A 14,240-nucleotide genomic window follows, 5' to 3' on the forward strand; every position below is an offset into this window, starting at 1 on the left:
TGTGCTCTGTGTCTGATCGTTTGCAAACCTCATGCATGCATGCAGATCTGGGACGTTGGAAATTTCACTGTTAAATGTTAGATTCTACTAATTGGTCATAACTGGGTTGTGTGTAAGTGTGCCACTGCTACTGTGTTTCCACTTCATTGCCCGCTGAAACACGTGGAAACCTATCTCTTACCAGTTCTGTTGGCCATAGTTGCTTTTTGAATATTCATTTCTAAAAAAAAGTTTCTGCATATTTAAATTTAAATAAAAATCTTGATTACCTATTTTTCCCATGACGCTAAGTATGTACTCATTAATACTGTTATAAGATCATGGTTTCTGCCACCATTCCTGTTTATAATTAGGAACACAAAAGAAGCCTAATGACCCTGAAGAATATTCAAGAGCAATCCAAGAATTTGTAGCATAAGTGTTTTTGGAAGCACTCGTCAAAACTACAGTGGGAGATGCAGAGATAAGGCAGTTTACAGGAAAGGATGGAAGACAAAAGGCCACTCTGAGTATAAGAAGGTTTTCAATTTTTTCTTTTCAAGTATGCAGGTGCCAGCTGAAAGAACTAGACCAGATCAGATCAAAGGGTGTAATTCCAAGAACATAACTGATGTGTTTTGTAAGAGCATTTGGTATTTTCTTTCACTAAAAAGGTTGTCAGATCCACTTTCTGGTGATTATATAGTGATAATTACGAAACAAATATTGGACGACATCAGTAGAAAAATTGCACGTAACCGGATATATTTTTTTGAGTTAGTGTTTTAACTTAACCAGAAAAGAAATTTAGCCACATTGTATAAAATGTAGCTAGAAAAGACAGTTATTAGGTTAAAGATTTTACAGAATTCTCATAGAAAAAGAAAAATTGTATAATTATATGTGATCCAGCATTACTTGGAGCATTATAACATTTCTGCTTTGGAATTCATACAAATTACTCTGCTTTATTTTCTTATAGGTTATGTAGGCATTAATTTAGAAGCTAATATTAAAGGAGTCATTTTTACTCACATCATTAGCTCACTAAAGTTAATATGACATGACCCTAAAAATATAGAATCACAGAATGCTAGAGAGATGAAGGAAACCTAAGAGATTAATTTATAAGAAGGTTTCTTAGCAGCAGTACTATTAATACCTTGGACTTGGCCATTCATTAATGGGAGGGAGGATACAACGGTGCCGAGGGAAGTGAGAGACCAGTGCAGGGATTGCAGAATATTGACCAGTATCTCTGGTCTCTACATATTAAGTTCCATCAGGGTTGGATATAGCTTGCATATGTCGAAGTGTTGCCAATAATAAAAATGTCTTTGCATATTGAAAAATGCTACTCAGGACACAAGGTAGTAGGCATCACCTTTAATTAAGAACCTCTGGCTTGGTGCAGTCCCCTTGCTATAAAATAATATTAATCATGTGACTATATTTCAAGAATTAAGAAGCTTATTTTTCACTGAGTAGCATAGTTAGGTCTAGTATGCCAGAAGCAAGAGAAAATAAAGAATGAAGTTATGAATATAATTGAAAGCCTCCTTCTATAACTCTGACAGATTAAAAAAAAAACCTTTCATTTCCTGGGCTGCCATTTTGTTTTATGGTCTTTTCTATTCTTTTTTTCCCCTAAAACTTTCAAATTGTACTATAGATCAATGACATTAAGAAAATTACTAAACACATTGCTTAATCTGATTGAACAAACACACACACACACTCTCACACATGTGCACATGCACATGCATGCACACACACATGTGTGCACACTCATTCACATGATGACATAGGATCTTGCTGTATTTCCTAGGTTGGTTTGGAACTCTTGGGCTCAGGGCTCTTGCTGTGCTGTCCTGAAGCTGGGACTGTAGGTGTGTGTCCCTCTGTCATGCTAGTTTGTTTGTACAAGACTTTCTCCATGAGGCAAACTGTCGATTCTGATAGAAGGAAGCACTTAGCTTTCCAGTGTCATGTGACAGAGCTCACTGACAAACAGGATCTCAGGTCCTCCTGTGGCCAGTGCTGCAGAGATGAGCACAGCCTTCACCCGGGCTCCTTTCTAAGTCTGCATGTGTGCTTGATTTTCTACTAGGAGCATATTCCCTCCGGGCTGATCGCTGTCTGGCCTATTCACAAAGCAGGCCATGTTACTTACTTCCTTAAATTTGTTTTACATAAATAATTCTATTCAAATCTCTCAAAATGTTTGGTTCTTTTAAAAAATGTCCTAGTAAGAGAGATAATTTAAGACTTTTTTTGATGGCAATATAATTTTATCAGGCAATAATAAAGTCCATTATTGTTGTATAACAGAATTTTCCTGGGAATCAACACACACACACACACACACACACCACACATACCACACACACACCACACACACACCACACACACACCACACACACACCACACACACACCACACACACACCACACACCACACACACACACACACATACCACACACACCATACACACACACACACACACACCACACATACCACACACACCATACACACACACACACACACACACACACACACACACACACATACCACACACACACCACACACACACCATACACACACACACACACACACCACACACCACACACAGACACACACATACCACACACAGACACACACATACCACACACACCATACACACACACACACACACACACACACACACACACACACCACACATACCACACACACACCATACACACACACCACACACAGACATACACATACCACACACACCACACACACACACACACACACACACACACACACACACACATACCCCGCCCCCCACACTCACACATGCTGCTGGGGAGGGAGGTCTCAAGGATCTTTGAAGTATTTCTTCTCCCAAACAGAGGACTTTTTATTTACTTCCTGAGTCACATGAGCTTCTTTTCTCCTAGAGGGAATATTTCAATTTTGGGGGAAATGTCATACAACAACGTGTGTGTGTTTGTATATGTGTGCATGAGTGTGATGTATGTGTGTATGTGTGGGTCTGTGTTTGTGTGTGTATGTGATGTGTGTGTATGTGAGTGTGTGTATAGGTGTGTGTCTGTGTATGTCTCTGTGTGTGTGGTGTGTATATGTGTGTCTGAGTGTGTCTGTATGTGTGTGTATTGGATGGGTGAGAGTACTTCCAGAATGTTAAGACAAACAGGAAGAAAGAACTTGGAGTCTCGTACAATAGGAAGAAACTCACTGATCTGGAGGGTAGACTTCACTGGGAAAGAAGGCCTTGCAGAGGGCAGACGCTGCATCATTTGTATGCTAAACTAAGTGATTTTGCTTTTTATCCCAAGGGAAACAGAAAGAGCATAAACTGAGCAGACTTTATAAAAATCTATTTCCACAACTAGATGGTGTCTAGTCTTCTTGTTTCTTCATCATAAAACTCCTCTTCAAAGTGATGCCATGTGGTGATGGAGGAGGAGGAAATAGCATGTCAACAAATGACAAAAACAAAAGCAGAGTGCCCAGGGAGAGAAGAGCTGACTTCTAAGGACGACAAGGCATTGCTACTCTCTGACTGTGTCTGTGGAATTATGCAATGCAAGATATACAGACCAATGTCAAGTGATAATTCCATACAAGAGAATATTTGGTTCAGACACTAACAGTCAGGAAAGGAATGTTGGAGTATGACCAGACCCTTCAGGCAAGAGAGAAAAGAAAGCTTCTAAATTCAACTTAGCTGGTGACCAAATTAACTTCTATTAGCATTTGAATAAATAACCTTAGCCTTAACTGGAGCATGCACATTTGGAAAACAGTCTCAGTTTGGAGAAAGCTGTTGCTGCTTCAGTTTTTGTTCTGTTGACGGAACAATCTGTCCCTATTAGGATGCCCTGCTACCTCGACGAAATAGGACGATTGGAAGCTGCATGATTGGGAAACCAGCGAAGTCGAGCTGTCCTGACTTGTCTAGTTTAGCCTTTGAATTGTCAACTTATCCATAAACTGGGATATGTTTGGCACAGGAGGTATTGCTGTCCCCAAATGTAGGACACTTACTACTTTTTACAGATTTAATTAAACATATGATTGTTGTGTACAATACACAAAGATGTGGCCAGTGAATTAGAGGATGGATAAAGCAATGCTGTGGTGTCTTGAACGTAAAACAATACTTTACATGAAAGAATGGCATCTGACAATAACATTGCCTGTCACTGTTCAACTATGATATTTTTTTTATTATGTATTCTTCTTTCATATAGTACATTCCAATTGTAGCTCTCCCCCTTGACACCCCCTCTTTTCCAGATCTACCACTCTCTCTTTCCCTTCAGAAAAGAGCAGATCTTCCCGTGATAGCAACTGAACTCAGCATACCAAGATGGAACTAGACTAGGCATATATACACTCACATTAAGGCTGGACAAGGCAACGCAGTAGGAAGAAAGTCCTAAGGTTTGCCTTCTTTCTTCTGTCTCTTCACACAGATGAGCAATAAGCTGAGAAAAGCATCAACTATAAGTTCAACTTAGTACTTCCCATGAAAGGTGTTGGACAAAACTCATTTCATATCACGAAGAAATGAGAATGTAGTATTTTGTTCATATTACCTCTCAGACTTTGAAAGCAGGCCGTTTTTATTATAAGTTAGAAAGATTTTTCTTTTCAGAATTGTTTTTGGACATGTATACAGTTAAAGTGTTATTCAAAAGATTTAAAAATAAATGTTAAGTATTTGGCATAATATTTTGAGATTCTTAGTTAAACTCAAAGGACTTCTGTGAATTTTCACATTAAAATATCAAATTCTTTTCAAATGAGACTTTAGAGAAATTCTCTCATTCACACTGGCTTTGGTAATAATTCCATTCATTCAGTATGCTCTATTCTTTTTTTTTAAGGCACTAATTTTGATTCTGAGAAAATTAAGAAAGGCAGCGTGATAAAAGGCAATTTTCCTTTTATGCAAAATATAAAGCCTTCCTAATTTTTTGCCTTAATTTTGCTTTCCAAGTGTGAACTTTTTTGTCACCCCAAATGTTCATGTTTTATTTTCTTGTTTTGGAGAGGAAGAGGTGGTTGTTAGCTCACAATTGGAACTTCCAACAATGTTGCAGTTCTTTCTACACTATTTCTTGAAAATAATAGGTAGAACTTCTGCATATGAAGTAGAACAAAGAGATTATAAGTATAAACATAGCAAGGTAGAAATATTGTAATAGTTTACTTAAAAACTGCATTAAAATGAGAGTAGAAGAATTGGCCATGGAAAAGGCACATCTTCCAGTATTGACAAATGTCCAGAAGGAGAATACTGGGAGGACCACTTTGGTGGACAGTGAGTTCTTAGAATTAACTATGATTTCCAGAGAAAGAAACACACACTGTAGAAGAAGATCTGACTCATTATTTATGTTTTTTAAAAAGACTTCTACTGAGTAGTTTCTATATCCTACAAGCTCTTTTTAAATAAAAATTATTGTATATGACTATCATATATTCATCTTATTATATTGTATCATGTATATGAAAGTCAAAAGATAATTTGCAGGCATCAGTTCTCCCCTTCTGCCATGTGTGTTGCAGGGATAAAACTCAGGTCATGGGGCTCGGCAGTAGGTGCTTATACTTGGTGAGCCATTTCCCAGCTGCAGTTTGTATATAAGAAAAAATTTCCAGTGTTTTTTTCCATCTTTATCACCATTATGAACATTAAATAATAATAAATCAGGCCAACTGATGCTAGTTAGCAACTCCAGTAGCCCCCCAAACTGGACTATTTTTGTAGTCTTCAGTTTCTGCCGACTGGAATTATTGTTTCTCAGGCTCTAGCCCTAGCCTTTTCTTATGGTCAGATCTAAATGTTTGCTTTTTGTCGACTGTCATTTGGCTTACTACCTCATGGGCACATAGGATGTTCTTCCATAAATGCCAGATCTAGTTCTTTCTTTTTTTTTTTATTTTTTTTCTAGTTCTTTCTTTATTCCTCAAACATCTCACATTTTTGTGTAGTGAGTGTTGGACTAGCCTCATTTATATTTTGGACACAATTCTTTCCCCCTTGGGATCATCTTCACTCTCCTGGTATATGAGAGCATAGTGAAAGGAGTATGCCTTAGTGGAATTTGTCCTAGATTGTTCTCTGTGGGAACACTGAGAGCAAAGAGTTGAAGGTAGAAGTTTTACTGATGTGTGTTCATAGGAGATAGTCCTGTAATGACGGAAATTTGTTGGCATTGTATGCATGTAGTGTTTTCATTTTCCACCCACTAGGCCTGTCAAACACTATCACAATTCTAAATTATCCCTTGGAACCTTGGTCGAAAATCATTGGTGATCACTGGGTTAAAAGATGACTGCCCACATCTACTATGGCATTAAGGCTTGTGGACAAATGAGTGTACTGTGGGGTTAGAATACCACCTGATCAATGTTGGGAAAGATCTAGCAAGCAAACCTGTTGTGACTCAAATAATACTGGCTGAATACAAATAGTTATAAGGAACTACTACTCCAAAGTGCACGAAGGACATTTAGAATGTTGCTATCTATTGCCCTGTAGAGTAGCTGAGCCAATTTATATCCTCATTAGCGATCGAACAACCACCTTGCTTTTACTTTACTATCTACTAATTTGAATCTCCATACATTTCACTGATATTGCAGATGAGGCCCATGGAGACAGGTAAAGAATTGGGGCTGGTGTAACCTAGGCTATGTTGCTTTGGCCACTTTGAGCTGGGTTTCTCCAATGCTTCAAAAGACCTCTCCATTAACACAGGAGAGGGCCGGGCACTATACCTCACATTTAAGAAAACCTAGAGTACTTAGAAGAAGGAAGCAATTATTGAGAACATAGGAGTATTTTAAGTTTTCACTGTGCAATTTAAGCTCTCTTGTAGGTAATTGCTTTAGTTGCAATTTAATGAAGTTAGATTAGTTCAACTCTGTCCTTTTAATATCTACTAACAGTTCTAAAAGGAATGTCTGCTGTTAACTCAGTCCTGTTCCCAAGGGCCAGCTGGTGATGGCTTTGGCAACTTCCCAGGAGAAAGAGTGAACATGGAGACTGAAATAACAAAGCATTTTTCAGTGTGTGTATGCTTCAAGAACAGGGCTGGAGATTTGAAAATTAATTGTAAAGTTATCTAGCTATTATGTACCTACCAAAGAACCTGTTGTGGTCCACAAAATTTGTGGTTAATCTCAGGATCTTCCCCTTTGCTTTCTTTTCTTTTTGTTTTAGTTTTTTAAAAAAAATAATTTTAAATTGTTCAATAAATAATGTGTCATCAATTTGGTATTTGTAGATACCATGATATTTTCTACATTTTTAGAAACAGTTAATTTAATAGTACTTGTTAGATATTAGCTCTAAGCTACCCATGTTCCTCAAACAGAAATTGACCTGTGTAACAACTTAAAAGAACCATGTCATATATTTTGTATTTTGACAATAAATTATAGAGACAACAAGTTTATTTTAAATATCAACAAGCAATACTAAAATACTAAAATGTAACAGCAGAAATAAAATCAACATTATTCTATGAAAACAGATAGGTTCCCTTATAGTTAATGTTTATGAGCTTATTAAAAAGATGGACACCTAATATTTTAATATGTGTTCTTTTCTGTTTCATATAATCATTACAAAGATAAACAAGGTTCACTGGCAAAAAACACCTATGGAAACAAAAGAAAAAATAACCATGTTAACTTTAATGTACTCTTCCAATTTTTTTCTTCTAAAAATATTCTAGTTTTAGGTGTGTGTGTGTGTGTGTGTGTGTGTGTGTGTGTGTGTGTGTGTGTGTGTAGATGTCTGTGAAGGCCACAGAACCTTAGATTTCCTGGAGCTGTAGTTGCAGGCAGTTGTGAGCCATATGTCCTGGGAAAGGAACTCAGGTCCTCTGTAGCAACAATGTGTGATCTTGGCCGTTGAGCAATCTCTCCAATACTTTACATAGATTTTGGGCACTCCTGTCTGGTTTTTAAGGATAATACTATGAAAATTGTGAAAACAAGTTTTATTGTGCTATAAAATTATTTTGTATTGTTTTAATATACCACAGTAATACATCAAGAACGGTGTTCTAAATACTGACACTATTTTCCTAAGAATATATATAATATTTCCTAATGCTCAAACAATATAATTTGACCATACATAATTTGCTTAAAAGATGTTATTATTTTAAATATATTTTTTTAGTAAATAACTGCTCACAAGTCATTGAGTGCTATCAAATTAGTCTCTTAGATACATTCCTTGTGCTGGAATGGCTGTTTCAAAGGAAACATATTTTAAATTTGACAGATTAGCAGGTTCTTTTTAAATAAAATTTGTACCCATTTTCGCTCTCTAATAATGATGTGAGGGACCCAACTGCTTACCAATACTTGAAAAACAGGTGAAAATATGTGTTGTTTTTTTATCATTTGATCATTAGTGAGAATGAAACTTTTTTCATTAGTGGGCATTTGTGTCATTCCGTAAACATGAGGAGTTTGATAACTTTACAAACTAGATAGCTCCTTTTAAACTAAGCTAGGACACTATCTTTCCAAAGGATGGGTTATTGTCCAATTATACTTACTTTATAATTCATTCCTTTCATTTATTTACAGTTATTTTATCTTGCACTTAGATCTTCATTATTTTTAGATGCTTCTTAGTTTTATTTATTGTTAAAGTTGTAATTTATTACTTTCATGTGTTATATCCCAACCTCAGATTCAAAAGCACATGGTAGCGATTGATATATTAATCCTTAGTCCTATATACTACAAATACTTTCTCTTGATTTTTATGTAAAAAATTTATATATTCCCTAGAGTAAAAGTTGTAATTTTAAATATCTAAGTTTAAAATTTTTTCTTGTGTGATTTTGATCTTTAGGTCAACCTTGGACTAGTCACAATACAAAACTATTCTGCTTAAACATGCCATCTATTTTTCTTTTTCCTTTCTCAAATATAAAGCCTTTCATGTTGTGTTTTCTCTAACTCTCCCAGGGGGATGAAGAAGGATCATCGATGGCAGAAGACTGGTGCAGCATAGCCTCACAAAGGGCTTGCTCTGTGCCTGCGAGAGAACAACACCACATCTCAGCCTCCTGGTTTTAGGTACTCTACATGTTCACAGATGTTTCTCTAGCAAGAGACTATAGAGATGGTCCCTGAAAGCACAATCTTTGGTATCAGATATTTATGTATAAAGTTATGTATATTTTTTTATTGGTGTTAGCTTCTTATGCAGGGTAACAGGAAGTCTGGTATGTGCTCTGGTTAGTCTCTGTCAACTTGACATAGAATTGCCTGGGACCCCCAGCTGAGGAATTACCTCTGTCAGAATGGTCTGCGGAGATAGTTTTTGTTTAATGATTGATACAGGAGGGCCTAGCCCACTGTGGGTGGTGTCACCCTATGGGTTTGTCATATTCTGCGGGTGTATAAGAAAGACAACTGAAGAAGCCATGGGATGCAAGTTAGTAAGCAGCTTTTCTTCAATGGTCTCTGCTTCAGGGTGATAGCCTGTAGAGCAAGGAAACCCTTTCCTCCCCAAATTGCTTTTGTCATGGTGCTCATCGCAGCGAGAGAGATGCAAGCTAGGACACTATCTTTCCAAAGGATGGGTTATTGTCCAATTATACTTACTTTATAATTCATTCCCTTCGTTTATTTACAGTTATTTTATCTTGCACTTAGATCTTCATTATTTTTAGATGCTTCTTGGTTTTATTTATTGTTAAAGTTGTAATTTATTACTTTCATGTGTTATATCCCAACCTCAGTTTTCCTTCTTAGCCCTCCCCCAAGTCTATCCTTTACCACCACCTCTTCCCCAGATCCACCCGCACCCCCACCTCTCCTCAGGAAAGGGCAGGCCTCCTAGGGACAACCAAGCAGGCCCTAATGAGCTACAATGAGACCAGGCACATACCATCACACTAAGTCTGGACAAGGCAACCCAACAGGAGGAAAAGGGTCCTACGAGTAGGCAGTCAGGGAAAGCCCCCTGTTCCCACTGTTAGGATTCGCAGAAGAATACCAAGCTATTCATCCGTAACATATATGCTAAGGACCTAGGTCAGACCCCTATAGGTTCCCTGATCTCTCCAAGTCCCCATGAGGCTCAGTCAGCCCATGATACTGTGGGCTATTTTCTCATGGTGTGTCCCTGATTTGTTCCTCCAGTCCTCCTTCCCCCTCCTCAGTAGGATTCCTAGAACTCCATCTAATGTTTGGCTGTGGTACTCTGCATCTGCTTCCATCAGTTGCTGGATGTAGTCTCTCTGGTCTCTTTGATGATGATTCTGCTAGTCTCCAGCTCCAGAACATTCTGCAGGAAGGACAAACTGTAGGCTGAAGGCTTTGTGGCTAAGTTGGTGTCCTAATACCTCTACTTGAGGGCTTGCTTGGTTACAGAAGGTAGCTGGTTGTTGCAGGATATTTGATCACACTGTCAACCCCAAGGATGTGTTATTTACTGGTAAAACTTGTTTTTAGTTGTAGTGTGGCTCAGCCTAAGCACATACCTTTAGTTCAAGAGCTTTCTGCTTTAATATTGTAAACAGGATTAAAGTCAGCCATACCTCAAGAGGTGGAGCAAGTAACCAGTTGACAGGAAGTGAACATTGGATTATTCAGAAAAAAAAGAACATAGAGAAGAAGAGGAAGTCAGGAGGATGGATAGAGAGATGGACAGGAAGTAGAAAGAAGGGGCATTCATTTGGAAGGAGGTTGTTGGAGATGGTATGGGAGAAGAGATTCCTTCTGGAACATCAGCTGAGGAGGAAGGCAATTGGGTGCTTTCTCTGCCTTTCTGAGCTAGCAGGCTCTCACCCCAGCATCTACCTCCTGAGTCTTTATTGGTAAAATCGAAAGACTGAGATTTCGTTAAAAACAACAGCTGACTCAGGCTCTGTGCCCTCTATTACTAGAGTCTTTGGTATAGTTACTCTCATGGTTTTCTGGTGTTTCCATTGCACTAGGTTTCTACCTTGGCATCCAAATGTCCCCCAATTCCATTCTTTTCTCCTCGTATATTCTCCCAACCTGCTACCTGATCCCTCCTGTCTCAGCCCCACCCACCTTCAATCTACCCTCAAAATCTATTCTATTTCCCCTTTCTAGGAAAATCCTTGCATACCTTGATTTAACTCTGATAATGATATCTATTGAGAAAAATATCAATTTCTCTTAGATTTTCTAATTCTGTGGGGTACACTATTTTGAATTATGATGTAGTAATTCCTTGGATTTCCTTGCTGTTTGTTTTATGTCCTCTTTTTCACTTATGATTTTATTAATTTGGATATTCTTTTTTTTCTGTCTTTTAGTTAATTTGGATAAGCGTTTGCAAATCTGGTTGACTTTTTCAATGAGCCAACTCTTTGTTTCATTGTATTATTATCTTTTTTTCTATTTTATTGATTTAAGCTTCAGTTTACTTATATCCTGCCATCTAGGGTGTGTTTGCCCCCCCTTTTTTTTGTAGTAGAGCTTTTAGGCATGCTGTTAATTCACTAATATGAAATATCTCACATTTCTTATGACCTTTTCTCTTAGCATCACTCTCATTTTGTCTTATAAGTTTGTTGTGCATTCAGTTTCATTGAATTCTAGGAAGTCTTTAATTCCCTTATCTGCCTTGATATCAAGGTTGTTTGTTCCTGTGAGTTTTTAGGCTTTATGCTTTTGTTGAAATTCAGCTTTAATCTGTGGTTGTCTGATATGATGCAGGGGCTTATTTCAATTTTCTTGTATCTGTCACTGAGTATATGGTCAATTTTTTGAGAAGGTTCCATGAGGTGCTAAGAAGAAAGTATATTCTTTTGTGTTTTGATGAAATATTCTGTAGATATGTGTTAGGTCTATTTTATTCATAAAGTCTGTTAGCTTCATTGTTTCTAGCTTCAGTATTTCTCTGTTTAGTTTTTGCCTGCACATTCTATACATTGGTGAGAGTGGGGTATTTAAGTCTCCCACTATTAATGTGTGAGGTTCAATGTGTGATTTAAGCTTTAGTAGTGTTTCTTTTACAAATGTGGGTGCCCTGTGTTTGGGGCATAGAAAATAAGAATTAAAATGTCATTTGGAGGATTTTTTCTTTGATTAGTATGAAATGTTCTTTTCCCATCTGTTTTTATTAACTTGGGTTTGAAGTCTAATTTATTAGCTATTAGAATATCTAACACCAGCTTGACTCTTGAGTCTATTTGCTTCGAAAAATCTTTTTCCAGCCCTTTACTCAGAGGTCATGTCTATCTTTGATGTTGAAGTGTATTTTTTACATACAGCAGAAGGATGGATCCTCTTTCTGTGCTCATTCTGTTAGACTGTTATTTTTATTGGAGAATTGGGCCCATTGATATTGAGAGATCTTAATGACCAACGATGGTTAATTCCTGTCATTTTGTTATTGTTGGTAGTGTGTTTCCCTTGTTTGAGTTTTGGTGGTGTGAGATCACTTATTTCATGTGTTTTTATGGGTATAACCTTGGCTTGGAGCTTTCTTTAAGTACTTTCAGTAGGGGCGGATTTGTGGACACTGTTTAAATTTGACATTTTCATGAACTGATTTCCCCCACCTATGGTGATGGTAAATTTTTATTGAGTATAGTAGTCTGAGCTGACATCTTTGGTCTCAGAGTCTAAAGGACATCTGAGCAGACCCTTCTGGCTTTGAGAGTCTCTGCTGAGAGGTTGGTTGTTATTCTTAGTAGGTCAGCTTTTATATGCTACTTGGCCTATGCCTCTTGCAGCTTTTTGTTAAAGTTAATATTTTTTTCTTTCTTTTATATGTTTGGTGTTTTGATTATTATGTGGCACAGGGACTATGTTTTCTGTTCCAATCTATTTGATGTTCTGTAAGCTTCTTCTCTTTATATGCATGTTATCTTTTAGGTTAGGGACATTTTCTTCTATGATTTTGATATATATGGTTTTAGAGCTGAGATTCTTCTCCTTTTTCTATTCTGATTATTCTTGGGTTTGGTCTTTTTGTAGTACTCCAGATTTTCTGGATGCTTTGTGTTAAAGTTTTTAGATTTAACATTTTCTTTGACTGATGAGTTTATTTCTTCTATCATATCTTCAAGGCCTGCCTGAGATTGTTTCTTCCTTATCGTTTTCTGTTGGTAATGTTTACATCTGTAGTTCCTGTTTGCTTATCTAGATTTTCCATTTCCAGAATTCCTTCTTTATTGCTTATATTTCTATCTTGAGGTTTTGAATAGCTTCTTTTATTAGTTTGGATTTATTGGATTTCTTTCCATTCTTTAAGGAATTTATTGATTTCCTTCATTTTTTTTTGTCTTTTCCTCATTTTCTTTAAGGGCTTTTTTCATTTCTTATTTAAGAAACTCTATCATTTTCATAAAGTTGGTGTTAAGATTGTTTTCTTGTGCTTCAGGTGCCTTGGAATATTCAGGTTTTATTATCATATAACATAGCTGGACTCTGGTGGTGTCCTAATGCCCTGGTTATGTTCTTACCCTGGTATTTAGGCATCTGCATTTGGGATGATTGCAGGTTTAGGTGTTGATTTCTGGGGTTGTCCTTGTTGGATGTGTGTTTTGTTCCCTGGTTTCTGGTTTCTCTTTGGTCTTCTAGTCTTTCTGGCCTGGTTGGTGGCTGGTGTAACCTCTCATCCAGCAAGTCTTTGCCAGGTTGGAGGATTCAGTTCTGGCACCAACTTAGCCTTTGATGCAGCAGGGGTCTTGTGTTTCTGTGACTAGTGTGGCCTGCAGCTAAGCACCAGACATCTGCCAGATTTGGAAGCAGAGGCCTGGACACAGGTAGAGTGGTGAGGTGAGGATTGTGGGGGAGGAATGAGTCTTTGGGAACCGAATCTCAGGAGTGCAACAGTTCATCTGGCGGACCAGTCACTCACCTGCTGTTCTGTTGTTCTGGCTGGGCTGGCCTACATCTGAGCAGTGGGAGTCTGCTGGAATGGAGTTGTTTCTTGGTTTTGAAAAATTATCCATATTTGTAATGAATGAAAAGAACATTTAATAATTTAGTCTCTATGGGAGCAATGCCAGTGCTTTATTGCCAATCTAGCATCCAGACTCATTGAGGGCAGAGCTTGCTCCATCCCCTTCACTGTCCACCTTTGATAGTGTTTACATTCATTCTCAACCCATGCTTTCTATTTTCTGCTCATAATCTGATAAAATTCCGTAATATGTTAACCCATGGTTCTGGAAGGTACAGAGTGGGATTACTAATGGATCATCAATATGGCTTCTGTAT

The 14,240-nt window shown here is 37.6% G+C and overlaps 1 protein-coding gene and 1 non-coding gene across 2 annotated transcripts in view; one reads left to right on the forward strand and one right to left on the reverse strand.

Annotated features, from left to right (window-relative positions):
- Nucleotides 1–8,962: 8,962 nt before the first annotated feature.
- Nucleotides 8,963–9,176, reverse strand: LOC127209691 (small nucleolar RNA U3). The gene has a single exon (XR_007833206.1). It is a non-coding gene; the product is annotated as a small nucleolar RNA U3 (small nucleolar RNA).
- The window catches only part of Iqcm (IQ motif containing M), a 433,038-nt gene continuing 427,792 nt past the window's right edge, over nt 8,995–14,240 (forward strand). Inside the window, exon 1 of the mRNA XM_051168995.1 lies at nt 8,995–9,107. The gene's annotated coding sequence lies outside the window, so the exon portion shown is untranslated. The remainder of the gene's footprint in view (nt 9,108–14,240) is intronic.

This window comes from Acomys russatus, chromosome 26 (assembly GCF_903995435.1).
Source record: "Acomys russatus chromosome 26, mAcoRus1.1, whole genome shotgun sequence".
In the NCBI taxonomy this organism is placed as follows: domain Eukaryota; kingdom Metazoa; phylum Chordata; class Mammalia; order Rodentia; family Muridae; genus Acomys; species Acomys russatus.